The 27,141-nt window shown below is 47.2% G+C and overlaps 1 protein-coding gene and 61 non-coding genes across 62 annotated transcripts in view; 61 read left to right on the top strand and 1 right to left on the bottom strand.

Moving 5' to 3' along the window:
• The window catches only part of sema3h (sema domain, immunoglobulin domain (Ig), short basic domain, secreted, (semaphorin) 3H), a 186,804-nt gene that overhangs the window by 157,033 nt on the left and 2,630 nt on the right, over positions 1–27,141 (bottom strand). The window lies entirely within an intron of this gene.
• trnar-ccu (transfer RNA arginine (anticodon CCU)) lies at positions 73–145 on the top strand. The gene has a single exon. It is a non-coding gene; the product is annotated as a tRNA-Arg (tRNA).
• On the top strand, positions 299–370 carry trnad-guc (transfer RNA aspartic acid (anticodon GUC)). The gene has a single exon. It is a non-coding gene; the product is annotated as a tRNA-Asp (tRNA).
• Positions 445–517, top strand: trnav-cac (transfer RNA valine (anticodon CAC)). Its single transcript has one exon. It is a non-coding gene; the product is annotated as a tRNA-Val (tRNA).
• trnav-aac (transfer RNA valine (anticodon AAC)) lies at positions 736–808 on the top strand. The gene has a single exon. It is a non-coding gene; the product is annotated as a tRNA-Val (tRNA).
• Positions 1,749–1,821, top strand: trnar-ccu (transfer RNA arginine (anticodon CCU)). The gene has a single exon. It is a non-coding gene; the product is annotated as a tRNA-Arg (tRNA).
• Positions 1,975–2,046, top strand: trnad-guc (transfer RNA aspartic acid (anticodon GUC)). Its single transcript has one exon. It is a non-coding gene; the product is annotated as a tRNA-Asp (tRNA).
• Positions 2,121–2,193, top strand: trnav-cac (transfer RNA valine (anticodon CAC)). The gene has a single exon. It is a non-coding gene; the product is annotated as a tRNA-Val (tRNA).
• Positions 2,412–2,484, top strand: trnav-aac (transfer RNA valine (anticodon AAC)). Its single transcript has one exon. It is a non-coding gene; the product is annotated as a tRNA-Val (tRNA).
• On the top strand, positions 3,425–3,497 carry trnar-ccu (transfer RNA arginine (anticodon CCU)). Its single transcript has one exon. It is a non-coding gene; the product is annotated as a tRNA-Arg (tRNA).
• trnad-guc (transfer RNA aspartic acid (anticodon GUC)) lies at positions 3,651–3,722 on the top strand. Its single transcript has one exon. It is a non-coding gene; the product is annotated as a tRNA-Asp (tRNA).
• Positions 3,797–3,869, top strand: trnav-cac (transfer RNA valine (anticodon CAC)). Its single transcript has one exon. It is a non-coding gene; the product is annotated as a tRNA-Val (tRNA).
• trnav-aac (transfer RNA valine (anticodon AAC)) lies at positions 4,088–4,160 on the top strand. The gene has a single exon. It is a non-coding gene; the product is annotated as a tRNA-Val (tRNA).
• On the top strand, positions 5,101–5,173 carry trnar-ccu (transfer RNA arginine (anticodon CCU)). Its single transcript has one exon. It is a non-coding gene; the product is annotated as a tRNA-Arg (tRNA).
• On the top strand, positions 5,327–5,398 carry trnad-guc (transfer RNA aspartic acid (anticodon GUC)). Its single transcript has one exon. It is a non-coding gene; the product is annotated as a tRNA-Asp (tRNA).
• Positions 5,473–5,545, top strand: trnav-cac (transfer RNA valine (anticodon CAC)). The gene has a single exon. It is a non-coding gene; the product is annotated as a tRNA-Val (tRNA).
• On the top strand, positions 5,764–5,836 carry trnav-aac (transfer RNA valine (anticodon AAC)). The gene has a single exon. It is a non-coding gene; the product is annotated as a tRNA-Val (tRNA).
• On the top strand, positions 6,777–6,849 carry trnar-ccu (transfer RNA arginine (anticodon CCU)). The gene has a single exon. It is a non-coding gene; the product is annotated as a tRNA-Arg (tRNA).
• Positions 7,003–7,074, top strand: trnad-guc (transfer RNA aspartic acid (anticodon GUC)). Its single transcript has one exon. It is a non-coding gene; the product is annotated as a tRNA-Asp (tRNA).
• On the top strand, positions 7,149–7,221 carry trnav-cac (transfer RNA valine (anticodon CAC)). The gene has a single exon. It is a non-coding gene; the product is annotated as a tRNA-Val (tRNA).
• trnav-aac (transfer RNA valine (anticodon AAC)) lies at positions 7,440–7,512 on the top strand. The gene has a single exon. It is a non-coding gene; the product is annotated as a tRNA-Val (tRNA).
• On the top strand, positions 8,453–8,525 carry trnar-ccu (transfer RNA arginine (anticodon CCU)). Its single transcript has one exon. It is a non-coding gene; the product is annotated as a tRNA-Arg (tRNA).
• trnad-guc (transfer RNA aspartic acid (anticodon GUC)) lies at positions 8,679–8,750 on the top strand. Its single transcript has one exon. It is a non-coding gene; the product is annotated as a tRNA-Asp (tRNA).
• trnav-cac (transfer RNA valine (anticodon CAC)) lies at positions 8,825–8,897 on the top strand. The gene has a single exon. It is a non-coding gene; the product is annotated as a tRNA-Val (tRNA).
• trnav-aac (transfer RNA valine (anticodon AAC)) lies at positions 9,116–9,188 on the top strand. The gene has a single exon. It is a non-coding gene; the product is annotated as a tRNA-Val (tRNA).
• Positions 10,129–10,201, top strand: trnar-ccu (transfer RNA arginine (anticodon CCU)). Its single transcript has one exon. It is a non-coding gene; the product is annotated as a tRNA-Arg (tRNA).
• trnad-guc (transfer RNA aspartic acid (anticodon GUC)) lies at positions 10,355–10,426 on the top strand. Its single transcript has one exon. It is a non-coding gene; the product is annotated as a tRNA-Asp (tRNA).
• trnav-cac (transfer RNA valine (anticodon CAC)) lies at positions 10,501–10,573 on the top strand. The gene has a single exon. It is a non-coding gene; the product is annotated as a tRNA-Val (tRNA).
• Positions 10,792–10,864, top strand: trnav-aac (transfer RNA valine (anticodon AAC)). Its single transcript has one exon. It is a non-coding gene; the product is annotated as a tRNA-Val (tRNA).
• On the top strand, positions 11,805–11,877 carry trnar-ccu (transfer RNA arginine (anticodon CCU)). Its single transcript has one exon. It is a non-coding gene; the product is annotated as a tRNA-Arg (tRNA).
• trnad-guc (transfer RNA aspartic acid (anticodon GUC)) lies at positions 12,031–12,102 on the top strand. The gene has a single exon. It is a non-coding gene; the product is annotated as a tRNA-Asp (tRNA).
• trnav-cac (transfer RNA valine (anticodon CAC)) lies at positions 12,177–12,249 on the top strand. The gene has a single exon. It is a non-coding gene; the product is annotated as a tRNA-Val (tRNA).
• On the top strand, positions 12,468–12,540 carry trnav-aac (transfer RNA valine (anticodon AAC)). Its single transcript has one exon. It is a non-coding gene; the product is annotated as a tRNA-Val (tRNA).
• On the top strand, positions 13,481–13,553 carry trnar-ccu (transfer RNA arginine (anticodon CCU)). The gene has a single exon. It is a non-coding gene; the product is annotated as a tRNA-Arg (tRNA).
• Positions 13,707–13,778, top strand: trnad-guc (transfer RNA aspartic acid (anticodon GUC)). The gene has a single exon. It is a non-coding gene; the product is annotated as a tRNA-Asp (tRNA).
• trnav-cac (transfer RNA valine (anticodon CAC)) lies at positions 13,853–13,925 on the top strand. Its single transcript has one exon. It is a non-coding gene; the product is annotated as a tRNA-Val (tRNA).
• trnav-aac (transfer RNA valine (anticodon AAC)) lies at positions 14,144–14,216 on the top strand. Its single transcript has one exon. It is a non-coding gene; the product is annotated as a tRNA-Val (tRNA).
• On the top strand, positions 15,710–15,782 carry trnar-ccu (transfer RNA arginine (anticodon CCU)). Its single transcript has one exon. It is a non-coding gene; the product is annotated as a tRNA-Arg (tRNA).
• trnav-cac (transfer RNA valine (anticodon CAC)) lies at positions 16,082–16,154 on the top strand. The gene has a single exon. It is a non-coding gene; the product is annotated as a tRNA-Val (tRNA).
• trnav-aac (transfer RNA valine (anticodon AAC)) lies at positions 16,373–16,445 on the top strand. The gene has a single exon. It is a non-coding gene; the product is annotated as a tRNA-Val (tRNA).
• trnar-ccu (transfer RNA arginine (anticodon CCU)) lies at positions 17,386–17,458 on the top strand. Its single transcript has one exon. It is a non-coding gene; the product is annotated as a tRNA-Arg (tRNA).
• Positions 17,612–17,683, top strand: trnad-guc (transfer RNA aspartic acid (anticodon GUC)). Its single transcript has one exon. It is a non-coding gene; the product is annotated as a tRNA-Asp (tRNA).
• trnav-cac (transfer RNA valine (anticodon CAC)) lies at positions 17,758–17,830 on the top strand. Its single transcript has one exon. It is a non-coding gene; the product is annotated as a tRNA-Val (tRNA).
• Positions 18,049–18,121, top strand: trnav-aac (transfer RNA valine (anticodon AAC)). Its single transcript has one exon. It is a non-coding gene; the product is annotated as a tRNA-Val (tRNA).
• trnar-ccu (transfer RNA arginine (anticodon CCU)) lies at positions 19,062–19,134 on the top strand. The gene has a single exon. It is a non-coding gene; the product is annotated as a tRNA-Arg (tRNA).
• trnad-guc (transfer RNA aspartic acid (anticodon GUC)) lies at positions 19,288–19,359 on the top strand. Its single transcript has one exon. It is a non-coding gene; the product is annotated as a tRNA-Asp (tRNA).
• Positions 19,434–19,506, top strand: trnav-cac (transfer RNA valine (anticodon CAC)). Its single transcript has one exon. It is a non-coding gene; the product is annotated as a tRNA-Val (tRNA).
• On the top strand, positions 20,740–20,812 carry trnar-ccu (transfer RNA arginine (anticodon CCU)). The gene has a single exon. It is a non-coding gene; the product is annotated as a tRNA-Arg (tRNA).
• trnad-guc (transfer RNA aspartic acid (anticodon GUC)) lies at positions 20,966–21,037 on the top strand. Its single transcript has one exon. It is a non-coding gene; the product is annotated as a tRNA-Asp (tRNA).
• On the top strand, positions 21,112–21,184 carry trnav-cac (transfer RNA valine (anticodon CAC)). The gene has a single exon. It is a non-coding gene; the product is annotated as a tRNA-Val (tRNA).
• Positions 21,403–21,475, top strand: trnav-aac (transfer RNA valine (anticodon AAC)). Its single transcript has one exon. It is a non-coding gene; the product is annotated as a tRNA-Val (tRNA).
• On the top strand, positions 22,417–22,489 carry trnar-ccu (transfer RNA arginine (anticodon CCU)). Its single transcript has one exon. It is a non-coding gene; the product is annotated as a tRNA-Arg (tRNA).
• Positions 22,643–22,714, top strand: trnad-guc (transfer RNA aspartic acid (anticodon GUC)). The gene has a single exon. It is a non-coding gene; the product is annotated as a tRNA-Asp (tRNA).
• trnav-aac (transfer RNA valine (anticodon AAC)) lies at positions 23,007–23,079 on the top strand. The gene has a single exon. It is a non-coding gene; the product is annotated as a tRNA-Val (tRNA).
• On the top strand, positions 24,020–24,092 carry trnar-ccu (transfer RNA arginine (anticodon CCU)). The gene has a single exon. It is a non-coding gene; the product is annotated as a tRNA-Arg (tRNA).
• Positions 24,246–24,317, top strand: trnad-guc (transfer RNA aspartic acid (anticodon GUC)). Its single transcript has one exon. It is a non-coding gene; the product is annotated as a tRNA-Asp (tRNA).
• trnav-cac (transfer RNA valine (anticodon CAC)) lies at positions 24,392–24,464 on the top strand. Its single transcript has one exon. It is a non-coding gene; the product is annotated as a tRNA-Val (tRNA).
• Positions 24,683–24,755, top strand: trnav-aac (transfer RNA valine (anticodon AAC)). The gene has a single exon. It is a non-coding gene; the product is annotated as a tRNA-Val (tRNA).
• On the top strand, positions 25,696–25,768 carry trnar-ccu (transfer RNA arginine (anticodon CCU)). Its single transcript has one exon. It is a non-coding gene; the product is annotated as a tRNA-Arg (tRNA).
• trnad-guc (transfer RNA aspartic acid (anticodon GUC)) lies at positions 25,922–25,993 on the top strand. The gene has a single exon. It is a non-coding gene; the product is annotated as a tRNA-Asp (tRNA).
• trnav-cac (transfer RNA valine (anticodon CAC)) lies at positions 26,068–26,140 on the top strand. The gene has a single exon. It is a non-coding gene; the product is annotated as a tRNA-Val (tRNA).
• Positions 26,355–26,427, top strand: trnav-aac (transfer RNA valine (anticodon AAC)). The gene has a single exon. It is a non-coding gene; the product is annotated as a tRNA-Val (tRNA).

Raw genomic sequence — 27,141 nt, 5'->3', positions numbered from 1 at the left:
TTGCCTGTGCACATGTCACTGTAAGGCGCCAAGTTTTCGAGAAAAATCAGACGGAAAAACACATCCGATTGGGCCCCAGTGGCCTAATGGATAAGGCACTGGCCTCCTAAGCCAGGGATTGTGGGTTCAAGTCCCATCTGGGGTGATTAACAGCAGAGTGGCGCAGCGGAAGCGTGCTGGGCCCATAACCCAGAGGTCGATAGATCGAAACTATCCTCTGCTAACAGTTTTTTTGCCAGGATGTGATTGAGGCAGTTTTATGATTGGGTGGGCGTGGTCACGTGGCACCTGTCACCTCTCCTCGTTAGTATAGTGGACAGTATCTCCGCCTGTCACGCGGAAGACCGGGGTTCGATTCCCCGACGGGGAGTATGACTCTTTAACATATTTAATCAGTATTAACTGATGTAACACCGTCCGATAACGACCTAATTACAGCGCTCAGTTTCCGTAGTGTAGTGGTTATCACGTTCGCCTCACACGCGAAAGGTCCCCGGTTCGAAACCGGGCGGAAACACTTATTCTTTGTTTTCACTTGCTTGACAAGTGACGTCACCGTTAGCTCGTCACTATGGCTGCTAGCTTGTAATGTATGTCATCCGTTAACAGGCTGAAAACAAGGTGGTCATAGTTATATTGGTAAGGGTAGCATGTAGCCTAGCTCCTAAGCCGGAGCTAACCAAGTATTACCTTAGACGTACCGGCTCCGCTGTCTGTCTGCCAAAGTCACAATCAGTTTCCGTAGTGTAGTGGTTATCACGTTCGCCTAACACGCGAAAGGTCCCCGGTTCGAGACCGGGCGGAAACAAACGTTTTTCTCCTGGAGCTCACCAGAGGGTTCAAGTCCCATCTGGGGTGATTAACAGCATAGTGGGGCAGCGGAAGCGCGCTGGGCCCATTACCCAGAGGTCGATAAATCGAAACTATCCTCTCCTAGCAATGTTTTACCAGGATGTGATTGTCAGTAAATATTTCAACAAGAGGGACTACAGCTGTTTAACACAGCACCTTCTTAAGTTGGTAAATAAGGAACTGTACTCTTAAACCAGGGATATGGGTTCAAGTCCCATCTGGGGTGATTAAGAGCAGAGTGGCGCAGCGGAAGCGTGCTGGGCCCATAACCCAGAGGTCGATACATCGAAACTATCCTCTGCTAACAATTTCTTTGCCAGGATGTGATTGTCAGCAAATATTTCACAAAGAGGGACTACAGCTGTTTAATACTGTACCTCCTTGAGGTGGTAGATAGGCACTGTCCTGCTTGTGTTTCTTAAAATTGTTAATTTCCAATCCAAAATGGTTCTTTTCTTTCAAACAAATTAAAGGGAGCTTTCTGTTATTTAACCTCTGTGGATCAGCCACTCTCAGACACTTTGGTCCTAAATCTTTCCCCAGACAAGTCAATACCCAACCACACCCCAAGTCCTGTGACTCCAATGATTCACACAATATCAAGTTGGATCTATGACTAGTAGTTAACCAAAGCATTCACACCTCATCTCGGGAGACACCAGTGACCCACGAGCTGGTGGAGGTGTCAACGACCTATCTGTTTAACCCAACGACTGTCAACACAAAGACCTAAAGAGGTTAAATACCTGAAAGCTTCCAGTTAGAGGTGAACAAGCCTTTTGGATGAGAGGCGAAATGTCTACAAGAAACACAAGCAAACCAGCTTGCCTGTGCACATGTCACTGTAAGGCGCCAAGTTTTCGAGAAAAATCAGACGGAAAAACACATCCGATTGGGCCCCAGTGGCCTAATGGATAAGGCACTGGCCTCCTAAGCCAGGGATTGTGGGTTCAAGTCCCATCTGGGGTGATTAACAGCAGAGTGGCGCAGCGGAAGCGTGCTGGGCCCATAACCCAGAGGTCGATAGATCGAAACTATCCTCTGCTAACAGTTTTTTTGCCAGGATGTGATTGAGGCAGTTTTATGATTGGGTGGGCGTGGTCACGTGGCACCTGTCACCTCTCCTCGTTAGTATAGTGGACAGTATCTCCGCCTGTCACGCGGAAGACCGGGGTTCGATTCCCCGACGGGGAGTATGACTCTTTAACATATTTAATCAGTATTAACTGATGTAACACCGTCCGATAACGACCTAATTACAGCGCTCAGTTTCCGTAGTGTAGTGGTTATCACGTTCGCCTCACACGTGAAAGGTCCCTGGTTCGAAACCGGGCGGAAACACTTATTCTTTGTTTTCACTTGCTTGACAAGTGACGTCACCGTTAGCTCGTCACTATGGCTGCTAGCTTGTAATGTATGTCATCCGTTAACAGGCTGAAAACAAGGTGGTCATAGTTATATTGGTAAGGGTAGCATGTAGCCTAGCTCCTAAGCCGGAGCTAACCAAGTATTACCTTAGACGTACCGGCTCCGCTGTCTGTCTGCCAAAGTCACAATCAGTTTCCGTAGTGTAGTGGTTATCACGTTCGCCTAACACGCGAAAGGTCCCCGGTTCGAGACCGGGCGGAAACAAACGTTTTTCTCCTGGAGCTCACCAGAGGGTTCAAGTCCCATCTGGGGTGATTAACAGCATAGTGGGGCGGCGGAAGCGCGCTGGGCCCATTACCCAGAGGTCGATAAATCGAAACTATCCTCTCCTAGCAATGTTTTACCAGGATGTGATTGTCAGTAAATATTTCAACAAGAGGGACTACAGCTGTTTAACACAGCACCTTCTTAAGTTGGTAAATAAGGAACTGTACTCTTAAACCAGGGATATGGGTTCAAGTCCCATCTGGGGTGATTAAGAGCAGAGTGGCGCAGCGGAAGCGTGCTGGGCCCATAACCCAGAGGTCGATAGATCGAAACTATCCTCTGCTAACAATTTCTTTGCCAGGATGTGATTGTCAGCAAATATTTCACAAAGAGGGACTACAGCTGTTTAATACTGTACCTCCTTGAGGTGGTAGATAGGCACTGTCCTGCTTGTGTTTCTTAAAATTGTTCATTTCCAATCCAAAATGGTTCTTTTCTTTCAAACAAATTAAAGGGAGCTTTCTGTTATTTAACCTCTGTGGATCAGCCACTCTCAGACACTTTGGTCCTAAATCTTTCCCCAGACAAGTCAATACCCAACCACACCCCAAGTCCTGTGACTCCAATGATTCACACAATATCAAGTTGGATCTATGACTAGTAGTTAACCAAAGCATTCACACCTCATCTCGGGAGACACCAGTGACCCACGAGCTGGTGGAGGTGTCAACGACCTATCTGTTTAACCCAACGACTGTCAACACAAAGACCTAAAGAGGTTAAATACCTGAAAGCTTCCAGTTAGAGGTGAACAAGCCTTTTGGATGAGAGGCGAAATGTCTACAAGAAACACAAGCAAACCAAGTTGCCTGTGCACATGTCACTGTAAGGCGCCAAGTTTTCGAGAAAAATCAGACGGAAAAACACATCCGATTGGGCCCCAGTGGCCTAATGGATAAGGCACTGGCCTCCTAAGCCAGGGATTGTGGGTTCAAGTCCCATCTGGGGTGATTAACAGCAGAGTGGCGCAGCGGAAGCGTGCTGGGCCCATAACCCAGAGGTCGATAGATCGAAACTATCCTCTGCTAACAGTTTTTTTGCCAGGATGTGATTGAGGCAGTTTTATGATTGGGTGGGCGTGGTCACGTGGCACCTGTCACCTCTCCTCGTTAGTATAGTGGACAGTATCTCCGCCTGTCACGCGGAAGACCGGGGTTCGATTCCCCGACGGGGAGTATGACTCTTTAACATATTTAATCAGTATTAACTGATGTAACACCGTCCGATAACGACCTAATTACAGCGCTCAGTTTCCGTAGTGTAGTGGTTATCACGTTCGCCTCACACGCGAAAGGTCCCCGGTTCGAAACCGGGCGGAAACACTTATTCTTTGTTTTCACTTGCTTGACAAGTGACGTCACCGTTAGCTCGTCACTATGGCTGCTAGCTTGTAATGTATGTCATCCGTTAACAGGCTGAAAACAAGGTGGTCATAGTTATATTGGTAAGGGTAGCATGTAGCCTAGCTCCTAAGCCGGAGCTAACCAAGTATTACCTTAGACGTACCGGCTCCGCTGTCTGTCTGCCAAAGTCACAATCAGTTTCCGTAGTGTAGTGGTTATCACGTTCGCCTAACACGCGAAAGGTCCCCGGTTCGAGACCGGGCGGAAACAAACGTTTTTCTCCTGGAGCTCACCAGAGGGTTCAAGTCCCATCTGGGGTGATTAACAGCATAGTGGGGCAGCGGAAGCGCGCTGGGCCCATTACCCAGAGGTCGATAAATCGAAACTATCCTCTCCTAGCAATGTTTTACCAGGATGTGATTGTCAGTAAATATTTCAACAAGAGGGACTACAGCTGTTTAACACAGCACCTTCTTAAGTTGGTAAATAAGGAACTGTACTCTTAAACCAGGGATATGGGTTCAAGTCCCATCTGGGGTGATTAAGAGCAGAGTGGCGCAGCGGAAGCGTGCTGGGCCCATAACCCAGAGGTCGATACATCGAAACTATCCTCTGCTAACAATTTCTTTGCCAGGATGTGATTGTCAGCAAATATTTCACAAAGAGGGACTACAGCTGTTTAATACTGTACCTCCTTGAGGTGGTAGATAGGCACTGTCCTGCTTGTGTTTCTTAAAATTGTTCATTTCCAATCCAAAATGGTTCTTTTCTTTCAAACAAATTAAAGGGAGCTTTCTGTTATTTAACCTCTGTGGATCAGCCACTCTCAGACACTTTGGTCCTAAATCTTTCCCCAGACAAGTCAATACCCAACCACACCCCAAGTCCTGTGACTCCAATGATTCACACAATATCAAGTTGGATCTATGACTAGTAGTTAACCAAAGCATTCACACCTCATCTCGGGAGACACCAGTGACCCACGAGCTGGTGGAGGTGTCAACGACCTATCTGTTTAACCCAACGACTGTCAACACAAAGACCTAAAGAGGTTAAATACCTGAAAGCTTCCAGTTAGAGGTGAACAAGCCTTTTGGATGAGAGGCGAAATGTCTACAAGAAACACAAGCAAACCAAGTTGCCTGTGCACATGTCACTGTAAGGCGCCAAGTTTTCGAGAAAAATCAGACGGAAAAACACATCCGATTGGGCCCCAGTGGCCTAATGGATAAGGCACTGGCCTCCTAAGCCAGGGATTGTGGGTTCAAGTCCCATCTGGGGTGATTAACAGCAGAGTGGCGCAGCGGAAGCGTGCTGGGCCCATAACCCAGAGGTCGATAGATCGAAACTATCCTCTGCTAACAGTTTTTTTGCCAGGATGTGATTGAGGCAGTTTTATGATTGGGTGGGCGTGGTCACGTGTTACCGGTCACCTCTCCTCGTTAGTATAGTGGACAGTATCTCCGCCTGTCACGCGGAAGACCGGGGTTCGATTCCCCGACGGGGAGTATGACTCTTTAACATATTTAATCAGTATTAACTGATGTAACACCGTCCGATAACGACCTAATTACAGCGCTCAGTTTCCGTAGTGTAGTGGTTATCACGTTCGCCTCACACGCGAAAGGTCCCCGGTTCGAAACCGGGCGGAAACACTTATTCTTTGTTTTCACTTGCTTGACAAGTGACGTCACCGTTAGCTCGTCACTATGGCTGCTAGCTTGTAATGTATGTCATCCGTTAACAGGCTGAAAACAAGGTGGTCATAGTTATATTGGTAAGGGTAGCATGTAGCCTAGCTCCTAAGCCGGAGCTAACCAAGTATTACCTTAGACGTACCGGCTCCGCTGTCTGTCTGCCAAAGTCACAATCAGTTTCCGTAGTGTAGTGGTTATCACGTTCGCCTAACACGCGAAAGGTCCCCGGTTCGAGACCGGGCGGAAACAAACGTTTTTCTCCTGGAGCTCACCAGAGGGTTCAAGTCCCATCTGGGGTGATTAACAGCATAGTGGGGCAGCGGAAGCGCGCTGGGCCCATTACCCAGAGGTCGATAAATCGAAACTATCCTCTCCTAGCAATGTTTTACCAGGATGTGATTGTCAGTAAATATTTCAACAAGAGGGACTACAGCTGTTTAACACAGCACCTTCTTAAGTTGGTAAATAAGGAACTGTACTCTTAAACCAGGGATATGGGTTCAAGTCCCATCTGGGGTGATTAAGAGCAGAGTGGCGCAGCGGAAGCGTGCTGGGCCCATAACCCAGAGGTCGATACATCGAAACTATCCTCTGCTAACAATTTCTTTGCCAGGATGTGATTGTCAGCAAATATTTCACAAAGAGGGACTACAGCTGTTTAATACTGTACCTCCTTGAGGTGGTAGATAGGCACTGTCCTGCTTGTGTTTCTTAAAATTGTTCATTTCCAATCCAAAATGGTTCTTTTCTTTCAAACAAATTAAAGGGAGCTTTCTGTTATTTAACCTCTGTGGATCAGCCACTCTCAGACACTTTGGTCCTAAATCTTTCCCCAGACAAGTCAATACCCAACCACACCCCAAGTCCTGTGACTCCAATGATTCACACAATATCAAGTTGGATCTATGACTAGTAGTTAACCAAAGCATTCACACCTCATCTCGGGAGACACCAGTGACCCACGAGCTGGTGGAGGTGTCAACGACCTATCTGTTTAACCCAACGACTGTCAACACAAAGACCTAAAGAGGTTAAATACCTGAAAGCTTCCAGTTAGAGGTGAACAAGCCTTTTGGATGAGAGGCGAAATGTCTACAAGAAACACAAGCAAACCAAGTTGCCTGTGCACATGTCACTGTAAGGCGCCAAGTTTTCGAGAAAAATCAGACGGAAAAACACATCCGATTGGGCCCCAGTGGCCTAATGGATAAGGCACTGGCCTCCTAAGCCAGGGATTGTGGGTTCAAGTCCCATCTGGGGTGATTAACAGCAGAGTGGCGCAGCGGAAGCGTGCTGGGCCCATAACCCAGAGGTCGATAGATCGAAACTATCCTCTGCTAACAGTTTTTTTGCCAGGATGTGATTGAGGCAGTTTTATGATTGGGTGGGCGTGGTCACGTGGCACCTGTCACCTCTCCTCGTTAGTATAGTGGACAGTATCTCCGCCTGTCACGCGGAAGACCGGGGTTCGATTCCCCGACGGGGAGTATGACTCTTTAACATATTTAATCAGTATTAACTGATGTAACACCGTCCGATAACGACCTAATTACAGCGCTCAGTTTCCGTAGTGTAGTGGTTATCACGTTCGCCTCACACGCGAAAGGTCCCCGGTTCGAAACCGGGCGGAAACACTTATTCTTTGTTTTCACTTGCTTGACAAGTGACGTCACCGTTAGCTCGTCACTATGGCTGCTAGCTTGTAATGTATGTCATCCGTTAACAGGCTGAAAACAAGGTGGTCATAGTTATATTGGTAAGGGTAGCATGTAGCCTAGCTCCTAAGCCGGAGCTAACCAAGTATTACCTTAGACGTACCGGCTCCGCTGTCTGTCTGCCAAAGTCACAATCAGTTTCCGTAGTGTAGTGGTTATCACGTTCGCCTAACACGCGAAAGGTCCCCGGTTCGAGACCGGGCGGAAACAAACGTTTTTCTCCTGGAGCTCACCAGAGGGTTCAAGTCCCATCTGGGGTGATTAACAGCATAGTGGGGCAGCGGAAGCGCGCTGGGCCCATTACCCAGAGGTCGATAAATCGAAACTATCCTCTCCTAGCAATGTTTTACCAGGATGTGATTGTCAGTAAATATTTCAACAAGAGGGACTACAGCTGTTTAACACAGCACCTTCTTAAGTTGGTAAATAAGGAACTGTACTCTTAAACCAGGGATATGGGTTCAAGTCCCATCTGGGGTGATTAAGAGCAGAGTGGCGCAGCGGAAGCGTGCTGGGCCCATAACCCAGAGGTCGATACATCGAAACTATCCTCTGCTAACAATTTCTTTGCCAGGATGTGATTGTCAGCAAATATTTCACAAAGAGGGACTACAGCTGTTTAATACTGTACCTCCTTGAGGTGGTAGATAGGCACTGTCCTGCTTGTGTTTCTTAAAATTGTTCATTTCCAATCCAAAATGGTTCTTTTCTTTCAAACAAATTAAAGGGAGCTTTCTGTTATTTAACCTCTGTGGATCAGCCACTCTCAGACACTTTGGTCCTAAATCTTTCCCCAGACAAGTCAATACCCAACCACACCCCAAGTCCTGTGACTCCAATGATTCACACAATATCAAGTTGGATCTATGACTAGTAGTTAACCAAAGCATTCACACCTCATCTCGGGAGACACCAGTGACCCACGAGCTGGTGGAGGTGTCAACGACCTATCTGTTTAACCCAACGACTGTCAACACAAAGACCTAAAGAGGTTAAATACCTGAAAGCTTCCAGTTAGAGGTGAACAAGCCTTTTGGATGAGAGGCGAAATGTCTACAAGAAACACAAGCAAACCAGCTTGCCTGTGCACATGTCACTGTAAGGCGCCAAGTTTTCGAGAAAAATCAGACGGAAAAACACATCCGATTGGGCCCCAGTGGCCTAATGGATAAGGCACTGGCCTCCTAAGCCAGGGATTGTGGGTTCAAGTCCCATCTGGGGTGATTAACAGCAGAGTGGCGCAGCGGAAGCGTGCTGGGCCCATAACCCAGAGGTCGATAGATCGAAACTATCCTCTGCTAACAGTTTTTTTGCCAGGATGTGATTGAGGCAGTTTTATGATTGGGTGGGCGTGGTCACGTGGCACCTGTCACCTCTCCTCGTTAGTATAGTGGACAGTATCTCCGCCTGTCACGCGGAAGACCGGGGTTCGATTCCCCGACGGGGAGTATGACTCTTTAACATATTTAATCAGTATTAACTGATGTAACACCGTCCGATAACGACCTAATTACAGCGCTCAGTTTCCGTAGTGTAGTGGTTATCACGTTCGCCTCACACGCGAAAGGTCCCCGGTTCGAAACCGGGCGGAAACACTTATTCTTTGTTTTCACTTGCTTGACAAGTGACGTCACCGTTAGCTCGTCACTATGGCTGCTAGCTTGTAATGTATGTCATCCGTTAACAGGCTGAAAACAAGGTGGTCATAGTTATATTGGTAAGGGTAGCATGTAGCCTAGCTCCTAAGCCGGAGCTAACCAAGTATTACCTTAGACGTACCGGCTCCGCTGTCTGTCTGCCAAAGTCACAATCAGTTTCCGTAGTGTAGTGGTTATCACGTTCGCCTAACACGCGAAAGGTCCCCGGTTCGAGACCGGGCGGAAACAAACGTTTTTCTCCTGGAGCTCACCAGAGGGTTCAAGTCCCATCTGGGGTGATTAACAGCATAGTGGGGCGGCGGAAGCGCGCTGGGCCCATTACCCAGAGGTCGATAAATCGAAACTATCCTCTCCTAGCAATGTTTTACCAGGATGTGATTGTCAGTAAATATTTCAACAAGAGGGACTACAGCTGTTTAACACAGCACCTTCTTAAGTTGGTAAATAAGGAACTGTACTCTTAAACCAGGGATATGGGTTCAAGTCCCATCTGGGGTGATTAAGAGCAGAGTGGCGCAGCGGAAGCGTGCTGGGCCCATAACCCAGAGGTCGATAGATCGAAACTATCCTCTGCTAACAATTTCTTTGCCAGGATGTGATTGTCAGCAAATATTTCACAAAGAGGGACTACAGCTGTTTAATACTGTACCTCCTTGAGGTGGTAGATAGGCACTGTCCTGCTTGTGTTTCTTAAAATTGTTCATTTCCAATCCAAAATGGTTCTTTTCTTTCAAACAAATTAAAGGGAGCTTTCTGTTATTTAACCTCTGTGGATCAGCCACTCTCAGACACTTTGGTCCTAAATCTTTCCCCAGACAAGTCAATACCCAACCACACCCCAAGTCCTGTGACTCCAATGATTCACACAATATCAAGTTGGATCTATGACTAGTAGTTAACCAAAGCATTCACACCTCATCTCGGGAGACACCAGTGACCCACGAGCTGGTGGAGGTGTCAACGACCTATCTGTTTAACCCAACGACTGTCAACACAAAGACCTAAAGAGGTTAAATACCTGAAAGCTTCCAGTTAGAGGTGAACAAGCCTTTTGGATGAGAGGCGAAATGTCTACAAGAAACACAAGCAAACCAAGTTGCCTGTGCACATGTCACTGTAAGGCGCCAAGTTTTCGAGAAAAATCAGACGGAAAAACACATCCGATTGGGCCCCAGTGGCCTAATGGATAAGGCACTGGCCTCCTAAGCCAGGGATTGTGGGTTCAAGTCCCATCTGGGGTGATTAACAGCAGAGTGGCGCAGCGGAAGCGTGCTGGGCCCATAACCCAGAGGTCGATAGATCGAAACTATCCTCTGCTAACAGTTTTTTTGCCAGGATGTGATTGAGGCAGTTTTATGATTGGGTGGGCGTGGTCACGTGGCACCTGTCACCTCTCCTCGTTAGTATAGTGGACAGTATCTCCGCCTGTCACGCGGAAGACCGGGGTTCGATTCCCCGACGGGGAGTATGACTCTTTAACATATTTAATCAGTATTAACTGATGTAACACCGTCCGATAACGACCTAATTACAGCGCTCAGTTTCCGTAGTGTAGTGGTTATCACGTTCGCCTCACACGCGAAAGGTCCCCGGTTCGAAACCGGGCGGAAACACTTATTCTTTGTTTTCACTTGCTTGACAAGTGACGTCACCGTTAGCTCGTCACTATGGCTGCTAGCTTGTAATGTATGTCATCCGTTAACAGGCTGAAAACAAGGTGGTCATAGTTATATTGGTAAGGGTAGCATGTAGCCTAGCTCCTAAGCCGGAGCTAACCAAGTATTACCTTAGACGTACCGGCTCCGCTGTCTGTCTGCCAAAGTCACAATCAGTTTCCGTAGTGTAGTGGTTATCACGTTCGCCTAACACGCGAAAGGTCCCCGGTTCGAGACCGGGCGGAAACAAACGTTTTTCTCCTGGAGCTCACCAGAGGGTTCAAGTCCCATCTGGGGTGATTAACAGCATAGTGGGGCAGCGGAAGCGCGCTGGGCCCATTACCCAGAGGTCGATAAATCGAAACTATCCTCTCCTAGCAATGTTTTACCAGGATGTGATTGTCAGTAAATATTTCAACAAGAGGGACTACAGCTGTTTAACACAGCACCTTCTTAAGTTGGTAAATAAGGAACTGTACTCTTAAACCAGGGATATGGGTTCAAGTCCCATCTGGGGTGATTAAGAGCAGAGTGGCGCAGCGGAAGCGTGCTGGGCCCATAACCCAGAGGTCGATACATCGAAACTATCCTCTGCTAACAATTTCTTTGCCAGGATGTGATTGTCAGCAAATATTTCACAAAGAGGGACTACAGCTGTTTAATACTGTACCTCCTTGAGGTGGTAGATAGGCACTGTCCTGCTTGTGTTTCTTAAAATTGTTCATTTCCAATCCAAAATGGTTCTTTTCTTTCAAACAAATTAAAGGGAGCTTTCTGTTATTTAACCTCTGTGGATCAGCCACTCTCAGACACTTTGGTCCTAAATCTTTCCCCAGACAAGTCAATACCCAACCACACCCCAAGTCCTGTGACTCCAATGATTCACACAATATCAAGTTGGATCTATGACTAGTAGTTAACCAAAGCATTCACACCTCATCTCGGGAGACACCAGTGACCCACGAGCTGGTGGAGGTGTCAACGACCTATCTGTTTAACCCAACGACTGTCAACACAAAGACCTAAAGAGGTTAAATACCTGAAAGCTTCCAGTTAGAGGTGAACAAGCCTTTTGGATGAGAGGCGAAATGTCTACAAGAAACACAAGCAAACCAAGTTGCCTGTGCACATGTCACTGTAAGGCGCCAAGTTTTCGAGAAAAATCAGACGGAAAAACACATTCGATTGGGCCCCAGTGGCCTAATGGATAAGGCACTGGCCTCCTAAGCCAGGGATTGTGGGTTCAAGTCCCATCTGGGGTGATTAACAGCAGAGTGGCGCAGCGGAAGCGTGCTGGGCCCATAACCCAGAGGTCGATAGATCGAAACTATCCTCTGCTAACAGTTTTTTTGCCAGGATGTGATTGAGGCAGTTTTATGATTGGGTGGGCGTGGTCACGTGTTACCGGTCACCTCTCCTCGTTAGTATAGTGGACAGTATCTCCGCCTGTCACGCGGAAGACCGGGGTTCGATTCCCCGACGGGGAGTATGACTCTTTAACATATTTAATCAGTATTAACTGATGTAACACCGTCCGATAACGACCTAATTACAGCGCTCAGTTTCCGTAGTGTAGTGGTTATCACGTTCGCCTCACACGCGAAAGGTCCCCGGTTCGAAACCGGGCGGAAACACTTATTCTTTGTTTTCACTTGCTTGACAAGTGACGTCACCGTTAGCTCGTCACTATGGCTGCTAGCTTGTAATGTATGTCATCCGTTAACAGGCTGAAAACAAGGTGGTCATAGTTATATTGGTAAGGGTAGCATGTAGCCTAGCTCCTAAGCCGGAGCTAACCAAGTATTACCTTAGACGTACCGGCTCCGCTGTCTGTCTGCCAAAGTCACAATCAGTTTCCGTAGTGTAGTGGTTATCACGTTCGCCTAACACGCGAAAGGTCCCCGGTTCGAGACCGGGCGGAAACAAACGTTTTTCTCCTGGAGCTCACCAGAGGGTTCAAGTCCCATCTGGGGTGATTAACAGCATAGTGGGGCAGCGGAAGCGCGCTGGGCCCATTACCCAGAGGTCGATAAATCGAAACTATCCTCTCCTAGCAATGTTTTACCAGGATGTGATTGTCAGTAAATATTTCAACAAGAGGGACTACAGCTGTTTAACACAGCACCTTCTTAAGTTGGTAAATAAGGAACTGTACTCTTAAACCAGGGATATGGGTTCAAGTCCCATCTGGGGTGATTAAGAGCAGAGTGGCGCAGCGGAAGCGTGCTGGGCCCATAACCCAGAGGTCGATACATCGAAACTATCCTCTGCTAACAATTTCTTTGCCAGGATGTGATTGTCAGCAAATATTTCACAAAGAGGGACTACAGCTGTTTAATACTGTACCTCCTTGAGGTGGTAGATAGGCACTGTCCTGCTTGTGTTTCTTAAAATTGTTCATTTCCAATCCAAAATGGTTCTTTTCTTTCAAACAAATTAAAGGGAGCTTTCTGTTATTTAACCTCTGTGGATCAGCCACTCTCAGACACTTTGGTCCTAAATCTTTCCCCAGACAAGTCAATACCCAACCACACCCCAAGTCCTGTGACTCCAATGATTCACACAATATCAAGTTGGATCTATGACTAGTAGTTAACCAAAGCATTCACACCTCATCTCGGGAGACACCAGTGACCCACGAGCTGGTGGAGGTGTCAACGACCTATCTGTTTAACCCAACGACTGTCAACACAAAGACCTAAAGAGGTTAAATACCTGAAAGCTTCCAGTTAGAGGTGAACAAGCCTTTTGGATGAGAGGCGAAATGTCTACAAGAAACACAAGCAAACCAAGTTGCCTGTGCACATGTCACTGTAAGGCGCCAAGTTTTCGAGAAAAATCAGACGGAAAAACACATCCGATTGGGCCCCAGTGGCCTAATGGATAAGGCACTGGCCTCCTAAGCCAGGGATTGTGGGTTCAAGTCCCATCTGGGGTGATTAACAGCAGATTGGCGCAGCGGAAGCGTGCTGGGCCCATAACCCAGAGGTCGATAGATCGAAACTATCCTCTGCTAACATTTTTTTTGCCAGGATGTGATTGAGGCAGTTTTATGATTGGGTGGGCGTGGTCACGTGGCACCTGTCACCTCTCCTCGTTAGTATAGTGGACAGTATCTCCGCCTGTCACGCGGAAGACCGGGGTTCGATTCCCCGACGGGGAGTATGACTCTTTAACATATTTAATCAGTATTAACTGATGTAACACCGTCCGATAACGACCTAATTACAGCGCTCAGTTTCCGTAGTGTAGTGGTTATCACGTTCGCCTCACACGCGAAAGGTCCCCGGTTCAAAACCGGGCTGAAACACTTATTCTTTGTTTTCACTTGCTTGACAAGTGACGTCACCGTTAGCTCGTCACTATGGCTGCTAGCTTGTAATGTATGTCATCCGTTAACAGGCTGAAAACAAGGTGGTCATAGTTATATTGGTAAGGGTAGCATGTAGCCTAGCTCCTAAGCCGGAGCTAACCAAGTATTACCTTAGACGTACCGGCTCCGCTGTCTGTCTGCCAAAGTCACAATCAGTTTCCGTAGTGTAGTGGTTATCACGTTCGCCTAACACGCGAAAGGTCCCCGGTTCGAGACCGGGCGGAAACAAACGTTTTTCTCCTGGAGCTCACCAGAGGGTTCAAGTCCCATCTGGGGTGATTAACAGCATAGTGGGGCGGCGGAAGCGCGCTGGGCCCATTACCCAGAGGTCGATAAATCGAAACTATCCTCTCCTAGCAATGTTTTACCAGGATGTGATTGTCAGTAAATATTTCAACAAGAGGGACTACAGCTGTTTAACACAGCACCTTCTTAAGTTGGTAAATAAGGAACTGTACTCTTAAACCAGGGATATGGGTTCAAGTCCCATCTGGGGTGATTAAGAGCAGAGTGGCGCAGCGGAAGTGTGCTGGGCCCATAACCCAGAGGTCGATAGATCGAAACTATCCTCTGCTAACAATTTCTTTGCCAGGATGTGATTGTCAGCAAATATTTCACAAAGAGGGACTACAGCTGTTTAATACTGTACCTCCTTGAGGTGGTAGATAGGCACTGTCCTGCTTGTGTTTCTTAAAATTGTTCATTTCCAATCCAAAATGTTTCTTTTCTTTCAAACAAATTAAAGGGAGCTTTCTGTTATTTAACCTCTGTGGATCAGCCACTCTCAGACACTTTGGTCCTAAATCTTTCCCCAGACAAGTCAATACCCAACCACACCCCAAGTCCTGTGACTCCAATGATTCTGGGCCCATTACCCAGAGGTCGATAAATCGAAACTATCCTCTCCTAGCAATGTTTTACCAGGATGTGATTGTCAGTAAATATTTCAACAAGAGGGACTACAGCTGTTTAACACAGCACCTTCTTAAGTTGGTAAATAAGGAACTGTACTCTTAAACCAGGGATATGGGTTCAAGTCCCATCTGGGGTGATTAAGAGCAGAGTGGCGCAGCGGAAGCGTGCTGGGCCCATAACCCAGAGGTCGATAGATCGAAACTATCCTCTGCTAACAATTTCTTTGCCAGGATGTGATTGTCAGCAAATATTTCACAAAGAGGGACTACAGCTGTTTAATACTGTACCTCCTTGAGGTGGTAGATAGGCACTGTCCTGCTTGTGTTTCTTAAAATTGTTAATTTCCAATCCAAAATGGTTCTTTTCTTTCAAACAAATTAAAGGGAGCTTTCTGTTATTTAACCTCTGTGGATCAGCCACTCTCAGACACTTTGGTCCTAAATCTTTCCCCAGACAAGTCAATACCCAACCACACCCCAAGTCCTGTGACTCCAATGATTCACACAATATCAAGTTGGATCTATGACTAGTAGTTAACCAAAGCATTCACACCTCATCTCGGGAGACACCAGTGACCCACGAGCTGGTGGAGGTGTCAACGACCTATCTGTTTAACCCAACGACTGTCAACACAAAGACCTAAAGAGGTTAAATACCTGAAAGCTTCCAGTTAGAGGTGAACAAGCCTTTTGGATGAGAGGCAAAATGTCTACAAGAAACACAAGCAAACCAAGTTGCCTGTGCACATGTCACTGTAAGGCGCCAAGTTTTCGAGAAAAATCAGACGGAAAAACACATCCGATTGGGCCCCAGTGGCCTAATGGATAAGGCACTGGCCTCCTAAGCCAGGGATTGTGTGTTCAAGTCCCATCTGGGGTGATTAACAGCAGAGTGGCGCAGCGGAAGCGTGCTGGGCCCATAACCCAGAGGTCGATAGATCGAAACTATCCTCTGCTAACAGTTTTTTTGCCAGGATGTGATTGAGGCAGTTTTATGATTGGGTGGGCGTGGTCACGTGGCACCTGTCACCTCTCCTCGTTAGTATAGTGGACAGTATCTCCGCCTGTCACGCGGAAGACCGGGGTTCGATTCCCGGACGGGGAGTATGACTCTTTAACATATTTAATCAGTATTAACTGATGTAACACCGTCCGATAACGACCTAATTACAGCGCTCAGTTTCCGTAGTGTAGTGGTTATCACGTTCGCCTCACACGCGAAAGGTCCCCGGTTCGAAACCGGGCGGAAACACTTATTCTTTGTTTTCACTTGCTTGACAAGTGACGTCACCGTTAGCTCGTCACTATGGCTGCTAGCTTGTAATGTATGTCATCCGTTAACAGGCTGAAAACAAGGTGGTCATAGTTATATTGGTAAGGGTAGCATGTAGCCTAGCTCCTAAGCCGGAGCTAACCAAGTATTACCTTAGACGTACCGGCTCCGCTGTCTGTCTGCCAAAGTCACAATCAGTTTCCGTAGTGTAGTGGTTATCACGTTCGCCTAACACGCGAAAGGTCCCCGGTTCGAGACCGGGCGGAAACAAACGTTTTTCTCCTGGAGCTCACCAGAGGGTTCAAGTCCCATCTGGGGTGATTAACAGCATAGTGGGGCGGCGGAAGCGCGCTGGGCCCATTACCCAGAGGTCGATAAATCGAAACTATCCTCTCCTAGCAATGTTTTACCAGGATGTGATTGTCAGTAAATATTTCAACAAGAGGGACTACAGCTGTTTAACACAGCACCTTCTTAAGTTGGTAAATAAGGAACTGTACTCTTAAACCAGGGATATGGGTTCAAGTCCCATCTGGGGTGATTAAGAGCAGAGTGGCGCAGCGGAAGCGTGCTGGGCCCATAACCCAGAGGTCGATAGATCGAAACTATCCTCTGCTAACAATTTCTTTGCCAGGATGTGATTGTCAGCAAATATTTCACAAAGAGGGACTACAGCTGTTTAATACTGTACCTCCTTGAGGTGGTAGATAGGCACTGTCCTGCTTGTGTTTCTTAAAATTGTTAATTTCCAATCCAAAATGGTTCTTTTCTTTCAAACAAATTAAAGGGAGCTTTCTGTTATTTAACCTCTGTGGATCAGCCACTCTCAGACACTTTGGTCCTAAATCTTTCCCCAGACAAGTCAATACCCAACCACACCCCAAGTCCTGTGACTCCAATGATTCACACAATATCAAGTTGGATCTATGACTAGTAGTTAACCAAAGCATTCACACCTCATCTCGGGAGACACCAGTGACCCACGAGCTGGTGGAGGTGTCAACGACCTATCTGTTTAACCCAACGACTGTCAACACAAAGACCTAAAGAGGTTAAATACCTGAAAGCTTCCAGTTAGAGGTGAACAAGCCTTTTGGATGAGAGGCGAAATGTCTACAAGAAACACAAGCAAACCAGCTTGCCTGTGCACATGTCACTGTAAGGCGCCAAGTTTTCGAGAAAAATCAGACGGAAAAACACATCCGATTGGGCCCCAGTGGCCTAATGGATAAGGCACTGGCCTCCTAAGCCAGGGATTGTGGGTTCAAGTCCCATCTGGGGTGATTAACAGCAGAGTGGCGCAGCGGAAGCGTGCTGGGCCCATAACCCAGAGGTCGATAGATCGAAACTATCCTCTGCTAACAGTTTTTTTGCCAGGATGTGATTGAGGCAGTTTTATGATTGGGTGGGCGTGGTCACGTGGCACCTGTCACCTCTCCTCGTTAGTATAGTGGACAGTATCTCCGCCTGTCACGCGGAAGACCGGGGTTCGATTCCCCGACGGGGAGTATGACTCTTTAACATATTTAATCAGTATTAACTGATGTAACACCGTCCGATAACGACCTAATTACAGCGCTCAGTTTCCGTAGTGTAGTGGTTATCACGTTCGCCTCACACGCGAAAGGTCCCCGGTTCGAAACCGGGCGGAAACACTTATTCTTTGTTTTCACTTGCTTGACAAGTGACGTCACCGTTAGCTCGTCACTATGGCTGCTAGCTTGTAATGTATGTCATCCGTTAACAGGCTGAAAACAAGGTGGTCATAGTTATATTGGTAAGGGTAGCATGTAGCCTAGCTCCTAAGCCGGAGCTAACCAAGTATTACCTTAGACGTACCGGCTCCGCTGTCTGTCTGCCAAAGTCACAATCAGTTTCCGTAGTGTAGTGGTTATCACGTTCGCCTAACACGCGAAAGGTCCCCGGTTCGAGACCGGGCGGAAACAAACGTTTTTCTCCTGGAGCTCACCAGAGGGTTCAAGTCCCATCTGGGGTGATTAACAGCATAGTGGGGCGGCGGAAGCGCGCTGGGCCCATTACCCAGAGGTCGATAAATCGAAACTATCCTCTCCTAGCAATGTTTTACCAGGATGTGATTGTCAGTAAATATTTCAACAAGAGGGACTACAGCTGTTTAACACAGCACCTTCTTAAGTTGGTAAATAAGGAACTGTACTCTTAAACCAGGGATATGGGTTCAAGTCCCATCTGGGGTGATTAAGAGCAGAGTGGCGCAGCGGAAGCGTGCTGGGCCCATAACCCAGAGGTCGATAGATCGAAACTATCCTCTGCTAACAATTTCTTTGCCAGGATGTGATTGTCAGCAAATATTTCACAAAGAGGGACTACAGCTGTTTAATACTGTACCTCCTTGAGGTGGTAGATAGGCACTGTCCTGCTTGTGTTTCTTAAAATTGTTCATTTCCAATCCAAAATGGTTCTTTTCTTTCAAACAAATTAAAGGGAGCTTTCTGTTATTTAACCTCTGTGGATCAGCCACTCTCAGACACTTTGGTCCTAAATCTTTCCCCAGACAAGTCAATACCCAACCACACCCCAAGTCCTGTGACTCCAATGATTCACACAATATCAAGTTGGATCTATGACTAGTAGTTAACCAAAGCATTCACACCTCATCTCGGGAGACACCAGTGACCCACGAGCTGGTGGAGGTGTCAACGACCTATCTGTTTAACCCAACGACTGTCAACACAAAGACCTAAAGAGGTTAAATACCTGAAAGCTTCCAGTTAGAGGTGAACAAGCCTTTTGGATGAGAGGCAAAATGTCTACAAGAAACACAAGCAAACCAAGTTGCCTGTGCACATGTCACTGTAAGGCGCCAAGTTTTCGAGAAAAATCAGACGGAAAAACACATCCGATTGGGCCCCAGTGGCCTAATGGATAAGGCACTGGCCTCCTAAGCCAGGGATTGTGTGTTCAAGTCCCATCTGGGGTGATTAACAGCAGAGTGGCGCAGCGGAAGCGTGCTGGGCCCATAACCCAGAGGTCGATAGATCGAAACTATCCTCTGCTAACAGTTTTTTTGCCAGGATGTGATTGAGGCAGTTTTATGATTGGGTGGGCGTGGTCACGTGGCACCTGTCACCTCTCCTCGTTAGTATAGTGGACAGTATCTCCGCCTGTCACGCGGAAGACCGGGGTTCGATTCCCCGACGGGGAGTATGACTCTTTAACATATTTAATCAGTATTAACTGATGTAACACCGTCCGATAACGACCTAATTACAGCGCTCAGTTTCCGTAGTGTAGTGGTTATCACGTTCGCCTCACACGCGAAAGGTCCCCGGTTCGAAACCGGGCGGAAACACTTATTCTTTGTTTTCACTTGCTTGACAAGTGACGTCACCGTTAGCTCGTCACTATGGCTGCTAGCTTGTAATGTATGTCATCCGTTAACAGGCTGAAAACAAGGTGGTCATAGTTATATTGGTAAGGGTAGCATGTAGCCTAGCTCCTAAGCCGGAGCTAACCAAGTATTACCTTAGACGTACCGGCTCCGCTGTCTGTCTGCCAAAGTCACAATCAGTTTCAGTAGTGTAGTGGTTAGCAAGTTCGCCTAACACGCGAAAGGTCCCCGGTTCGAGACCGAGCTGAAACAAACGTTTTTCTCCTGGAGCTCACCAGAGGGTTCAAGTCCCATCTGGGGTGATTAACAGCATAGTGGGGCGGCGGAAGCGCGCTGGGCCCATTACCCAGAGGTCGATAAATCGAAACTATCCTCTCCTAGCAATGTTTTACCAGGATGTGATTGTCAGTAAATATTTCAACAAGAGGGACTACAGCTGTTTAACACAGCACCTTCTTAAGTTGGTAAATAAGGAACTGTACTCTTAAACCAGGGATATGGGTTCAAGTCCCATCTGGGGTGATTAAGAGCACAGTGGCGCAGCGGAAGCGTGCTGGGCCCATAACCCAGAGGTCGATAGATCGAAACTATCCTCTGCTAACAATTTCTTTGCCAGGATGTGATTGTCAGCAAATATTTCACAAAGAGGGACTACAGCTGTTTAATACTGTACCTCCTTGAGGTGGTAGATAGGCACTGTCCTGCTTGTGTTTCTTAAAATTGTTCATTTCCAATCCAAATTGGTTCTTTTCTTTCAAACAAATAAAAGGGAGCTTTCTGTTATTTAACCTCTGTGGATCAGCCACTCTCAGACACTTTGGTCCTAAATCTTTCCCCAGACAAGTCAATACCCAACCACACCCCAAGTCCTGTGACTCCAATGATTCACACAATATCAAGTTGGATCTATGACTAGTAGTTAACCAAAGCATTCACACCTCATCTCGGGGGAGACACCAGTGACCCACGAGCTGGTGGAGGTGTCAAGGACCTATCTGTTTAACCCAACGACTGTCAACACAAAGACGTAAAGAGGTTAAATACCTGAAAGCTTCCAGTTAGAGGTGAACAAGCCTTTTGGATGAGAGGCAAAATGTCTACAAGAAACACAAGCAAACCAAGTTGCCTGTGCACATGTCACTGTAAGGCGCCAAGTTTTCGAGAAAAATCAGACGGAAAAACACATCCGATTGGGCCCCAGTGGCCTAATGGATAAGGCACTGGCCTCCTAAGCCAGGGATTGTGGGTTCAAGTCCCATCTGGGGTGATTAACAGCAGAGTGGCGCAGCGGAAGCGTGCTGGGCCCATAACCCAGAGGTCGATAGATCGAAACTATCCTCTGCTAACAGTTTTTTTGCCAGGATGTGATTGAGGCAGTTTTATGATTGGGTGGGCGTGGTCACGTGGCACCTGTCACCTCTCCTCGTTAGTATAGTGGACAGTATCTCCGCCTGTCACGCGGAAGACCGGGGTTCGATTCCCCGACGGGGAGTATGACTCTTTAACATATTTAATCAGTATTAACTGATGTAACACCGTCCGATAACGACCTAATTACAGCGCTCAGTTTCCGTAGTGTAGTGGTTATCACGTTCGCCTCACACGTGAAAGGTCCCCGGTTCGAAACCGGGCGGAAACACTTATTCTTTGTTTTCACTTGCTTGACAAGTGACGTCACCGTTAGCTCGTCACTATGGCTGCTAGCTTGTAATGTATGTCATATGTTAACAGGCTGAAAACAAGGTGGTCATAGTTATATTGGTAAGGGTAGCATGTAGCCTAGCTCCTAAGCCGGAGCTAACCAAGTATTACCTTAGACGTACCGGCTCCGCTGTCTGTCTGCCAAAGTCACAATCAGTTTCAGTAGTGTAGTGGTTAGCACGTTCGCCTAACACGCGAAAGGTCCCCGGTTCGAGACCGGGCGGAAACAAACTTTTTCTCCTGGAGCTCACCAGAGGGTTCAAGTCCCATCTGGGGTGATTAACAGCATAGTGGGGCGGCGGAAGCGCGCTGGGCCCATTACCCAGAGGTCGATAAATCGAAACTATCCTCTCCTAGCAATGTTTTACCAGGATGTGATTGTCAGTAAATATTTCAACAAGAGGGACTACAGCTGTTTAACACAGCACCTTCTTAAGTTGGTAAATAAGGAACTGTACTCTTAAACCAGGGATATGGGTTCAAGTCCCATCTGGGGTGATTAAGAGCAGAGTGGCGCAGCGGAAGCGTGCTGGGCCCATAACCCAGAGGTCGATAGATCGAAACTATCCTATGCTAACAATTTCTTTGCCAGGATGTGATTGTCAGCAAATATTTCACAAAGAGGGACTACAGCTGTTTAATACTGTACCTCCTTGAGGTGGTAGATAGGCACTGTCCTGCTTGTGTTTCTTAAAATTGTTCATTTCCAATCCAAAATGGTTCTTTTCTTTCAAACAAATTAAAGGGAGCTTTCTGTTATTTAACCTCTGTGGATCAGCCACTCTCAGACACTTTGGTCCTAAATCTTTCCCCAGACAAGTCAATACCCAACCACACCCCAAGTCCTGTGACTCCAATGATTCACACACTATCAAGTTGGATCTATGACTAGTAGTTAACCAAAGCATTCACACCTCATCTCGGGGGAGACACCAGTGACCCACGAGCTGGTGGAGGTGTCAACGACCTATCTGTTTAACCCAACGACTGTCAACACAAAGACCTAAAGAGGTTAAATACCTGAAAGCTTCCAGTTAGAGGTGAACAAGCCTTTTGGATGAGAGGCAAAATGTCTACAAGAAACACAAGCAAACCAAGTTGCCTGTGCACATGTCACTGTAAGGCGCCAAGTTTTCGAGAAAAATCAGACGGAAAAACACATCCGATTGGGCCCCAGTGGCCTAATGGATAAGGCACTGGCCTCCTAAGCCAGGGATTGTGGGTTCAAGTCCCATCTGGGGTGATTAACAGCAGAGTGGCGCAGCGGAAGCGTGCTGGGCCCATAACCCAGAGGTCGATAGATCGAAACTATCCTCTGCTAACAGTTTTTTTGCCAGGATGTGATTGAGGCAGTTTTATGATTGGGTGGGCGTGGTCACGTGGCACCTGTCACCTCTCCTCGTTAGTATAGTGGACAGTATCTCCGCCTGTCACGCGGAAGACCGGGGTTCGATTCCCCGACGGGGAGTATGACTCTTTAACATATTTAATCAGTATTAACTGATGTAACGCCGTCCGATAACGACCTAATTACAGCGCTCAGTTTCCGTAGTGTAGTGGTTATCACTCGCCTCACACGCGAAAGGTCCCCGGTTCGAAACCGGGCGGAAACACTTATTCTTTGTTTTCACTTGCTTGACAACAAGGTGGTCATAGTTATATTGGTAAGGGTAGCATGTAGCCTAGCTCCTAAGCCGGAGCTAACCAAGTATTGCCTTAGACGTACCGGCTCCGCTGTCTGTCTGCCAAAGTCACAATCAGTTTCCGTAGTGTAGTGGTTATCACGTTCGCCTAACACGCGAAAGGTCCCCGGTTCGAGACCGGGCGGAAACAAACGTTTTTCTCCTGGAGCTCACCAGAGGGTTCAAGTCCCATCTGGGGTGATTAACAGCATAGTGGGGCAGCGGAAGCGCGCTGGGCCCATTACCCAGAGGTCGATAAATCGAAACTATCCTCTCCTAGCAATGTTTTACCAGGATGTGATTGTCAGTAAATATTTCAACAAGAGGGACTACAGCTGTTTAACACAGCACCTTCTTAAGTTGGTAAATAAGGAACTGTACTCTTAAACCAGGGATATGGGTTCAAGTCCCATCTGGGGTGATTAAGAGCAGAGTGGCGCAGCGGAAGCGTGCTGGGCCCATAACCCAGAGGTCGATAGATCGAAACTATCCTCTGCTAACAATTTCTTTGCCAGGATGTGATTGTCAGCAAATATTTCACAAAGAGGGACTACAGCTGTTTAATACTGTACCTCCTTGAGGTGGTAGATAGGCACTGTCCTGCTTGTGTTTCTTAAAATTGTTCATTTCCAATCCAAATTGGTTCTTTTCTTTCAAACAAATAAAAGGGAGCTTTCTGTTATTTAACCTCTGTGGATCAGCCACTCTCAGACACTTTGGTCCTAAATCTTTCCCCAGACAAGTCAATACCCAACCACACCCCAAGTCCTGTGACTCCAATGATTCACACAATATCAAGTTGGATCTATGACTAGTAGTTAACCAAAGCATTCACACCTCATCTCGGGAGACACCAGTGACCCACGAGCTGGTGGAGGTGTCAACGACCTATCTGTTTAACCCAACGACTGTCAACACAAAGACCTAAAGAGGTTAAATACCTGAAAGCTTCCAGTTAGAGGTGAACAAGCCTTTTGGATGAGAGGCAAAATGTCTACAAGAAACACAAGCAAACCAAGTTGCCTGTGCACATGTCACTGTAAGGCGCCAAGTTTTCGAGAAAAATCAGACGGAAAAACACATCCGATTGGGCCCCAGTGGCCTAATGGATTAGGCACTGGCCTCCTAAGCCAGGGATTGTGGGTTCAAGTCCCATCTGGGGTGATTAACAGCAGAGTGGCGCAGCGGAAGCGTGCTGGGCCCATAACCCAGAGGTCGATAGATCGAAACTATCCTCTGCTAACAGTTTTTTTGCCAGGATGTGATTGAGGCAGTTTTATGATTGGGTGGGCGTGGTCACGTGGAACCTGTCACCTCTCCTCGTTAGTATAGTGGACAGTATCTCCGCCTGTCACGCGGAAGACCGGGGTTCGATTCCCCGACGAGGAGTATGACTCTTTAACATATTTAATCAGTATTAACTGATGTAAAACCGTCCGATAACGACCTACTTACAGCGCTCAGTTTCCGTAGTGTAGTGGTTATCACATTCGCCTCACACGCGAAAGGTCCCCGGTTCGAAACCGGGCGGAAACACTTATTCTTTGTTTTCACTTGCTTGACAAGTGACGTCACCGTTAGCTCGTCACTATGGCTGCTAGCTTGTAATGTATGTCATCCGTTAACAGGCTGAAAACAAGGTGGTCATAGTTATATTGGTAAGGGTAGCATGTAGCCTAGCTCCTAAGCCGGAGCTAACCAAGTATTACCTTAGACGTACCGGCTCCGCTGTCTGTCTGCCAAAGTCACAATCAGTTTCCGTAGTGTAGTGGTTATCACGTTCGCCTAACACGCGAAAGGTCCCCGGTTCGAGACCGGGCGGAAACAAACGTTTTTCTCCTGGAGCTCACCAGAGGGTTCAAGTCCCATCTGGGGTGATTAACAGCATAGTGGGGCAGCGGAAGCGCGCTGGGCCCATTACCCAGAGGTCGATAAATCGAAACTATCCTCTCCTAGCAATGTTTTACCAGGATGTGATTGTCAGTAAATATTTCAACAAGAGGGACTACAGCTGTTTAACACAGCACCTTCTTAAGTTGGTAAATAAGGAACTGTACTCTTAAACCAGGGATATGGGTTCAAGTCCCATCTGGGGTGATTAAGAGCAGAGTGGCGCAGCGGAAGCGTGCTGGGCCCATAACCCAGAGGTCGATACATCGAAACTATCCTCTGCTAACAATTTCTTTGCCAGGATGTGATTGTCAGCAAATATTTCACAAAGAGGGACTACAGCTGTTTAATACTGTACCTCCTTGAGGTGGTAGATAGGCACTGTCCTGCTTGTGTTTCTTAAAATTGTTCATTTCCAATCCAAAATGGTTCTTTTCTTTCAAACAAATTAAAGGGAGCTTTCTGTTATTTAACCTCTGTGGATCAGCCACTCTCAGACACTTTGGTCCTAAATCTTTCCCCAGACAAGTCAATACCCAACCACACCCCAAGTCCTGTGAATCCAATGATTCACACAATATCAAGTTGGATCTATGACTAGTAGTTAACCAAAGCATTCACACCTCATCTCGGGAGACACCAGTGACCCACAAGCTGGTGGAGGTGTCAACGACCTATCTGTTTAACCCAACGACTGTCAACACAAAGACCTAAAGAGGTTAAATACCTGAAAGCTTCCAGTTAGAGGTGAACAAGCCTTTTGGATGAGAGGCAAAATGTCTACAAGAAACACAAGCAAACCAAGTTGCCTGTGCACATGTCACTGTAAGGCGCCAAGTTTTCGAGAAAAATCAGACGGAAAAACACATCCGATTGGGCCCCAGTGGCCTAATGGATAAGGCACTGGCCTCCTAAGCCAGGGATTGTGGGTTCAAGTCCCATCTGGGGTGATTAACAGCAGAGTGGCGCAGCGGAAGCGTGCTGGGCCCATAACCCAGAGGTCGATAGATCGAAACTATCCTCTGCTAACAGTTTTTTTGCCAGGATGTGATTGAGGCAGTTTTATGATTGGGTGGGCGTGGTCACGTGGCACCTGTCACCTCTCCTCGTTAGTATAGTGGACAGTATCTCCGCCTGTCACGCGGAAGACCGGGGTTCGATTCCCCGACGGGGAGTATGACTCTTTAACATATTTAATCAGTATTAACTGATGTAACACCGTCCGATAACAACCTAATTACAGCGCTCAGTTTCCGTAGTGTAGTGGTTATCACGTTCGCCTCACACGCGAAAGGTCCCCGGTTCGAAACCGGGCGGAAACACTTATTCTTTGTTTTCACTTGCTTGACAAGTGACGTCACCGTTAGCTCGTCACTATGGCTGCTAGCTTGTAATGTATGTCATCCGTTAACAGGCTGAAAACAAGGTGGTCATAGTTATATTGGTAAGGGTAGCATGTAGCCTAGCTCCTAAGCCGGAGCTAACCAAGTATTACCTTAGACGTACCGGCTCCGCTGTCTGTCTGCGTTACAATCAGTTTCCGTAGTGTAGTGGTTATCACGTTCGCCTAACACGCGAAAGGTCCCCGGTTCGAGACCGGGCGGAAACAAACGTTTTTCTCCTGGAGCTCACCAGAGGGTTCAAGTCCCATCTGGGGTGATTAACAGCATAGTGGGGCAGCGGAAGCGCGCTGGGCCCATTACCCAGAGGTCGATAAATCGAAACTATCCTCTCCTAGCAATGTTTTACCAGGATGTGATTGTCAGTAAATATTTCAACAAGAGGGACTACAGCTGTTTAACACAGCACCTTCTTAAGTTGGTAAATAAGGAACTGTACTCTTAAACCAGGGATATGGGTTCAAGTCCCATCTGGGGTGATTAAGAGCAGAGTGGCGCAGCGGAAGCGTGCTGGGCCCATAACCCAGAGGTCGATAGATCGAAACTATCCTCTGCTAACAGTTATTTTGCCAGGATGTGATTGAGGCAGTTTTATGATTGGGTGGGCGTGGTCACGTGGCACCTGTCACCTCTCCTCGTTAGTATAGTGGACAGTATCTCCGCCTGTCACGCGGAAGACCGGGGTTTTTAACAGATTACCTCCTCAAGTTGCTTAATATTGAACAGCGTGGAACACATACAGCGTCACGGGATTAATAAGATCTCGCAGTTACCAGGGTACCTACGCTGTATAGCTTAACCATTAATTCCAAAGGCATGGGCAAACGTTGAGCCAAGAAGACAACAAAGAGCAGGATGCTGTCATGACGGTGTATGTTGAGCTGCTAGTTACTATCAATACAAAGTTTCTGCATAGCTGGATG

Source organism: Limanda limanda, chromosome 7 (genome assembly GCF_963576545.1).
Source record: "Limanda limanda chromosome 7, fLimLim1.1, whole genome shotgun sequence".
In the NCBI taxonomy this organism is placed as follows: Eukaryota; Metazoa; Chordata; class Actinopteri; order Pleuronectiformes; family Pleuronectidae; genus Limanda; species Limanda limanda.
Note: the sequence above shows the minus strand (reverse complement) of the source record. Positions and strands in the feature narration are given on the sequence as shown.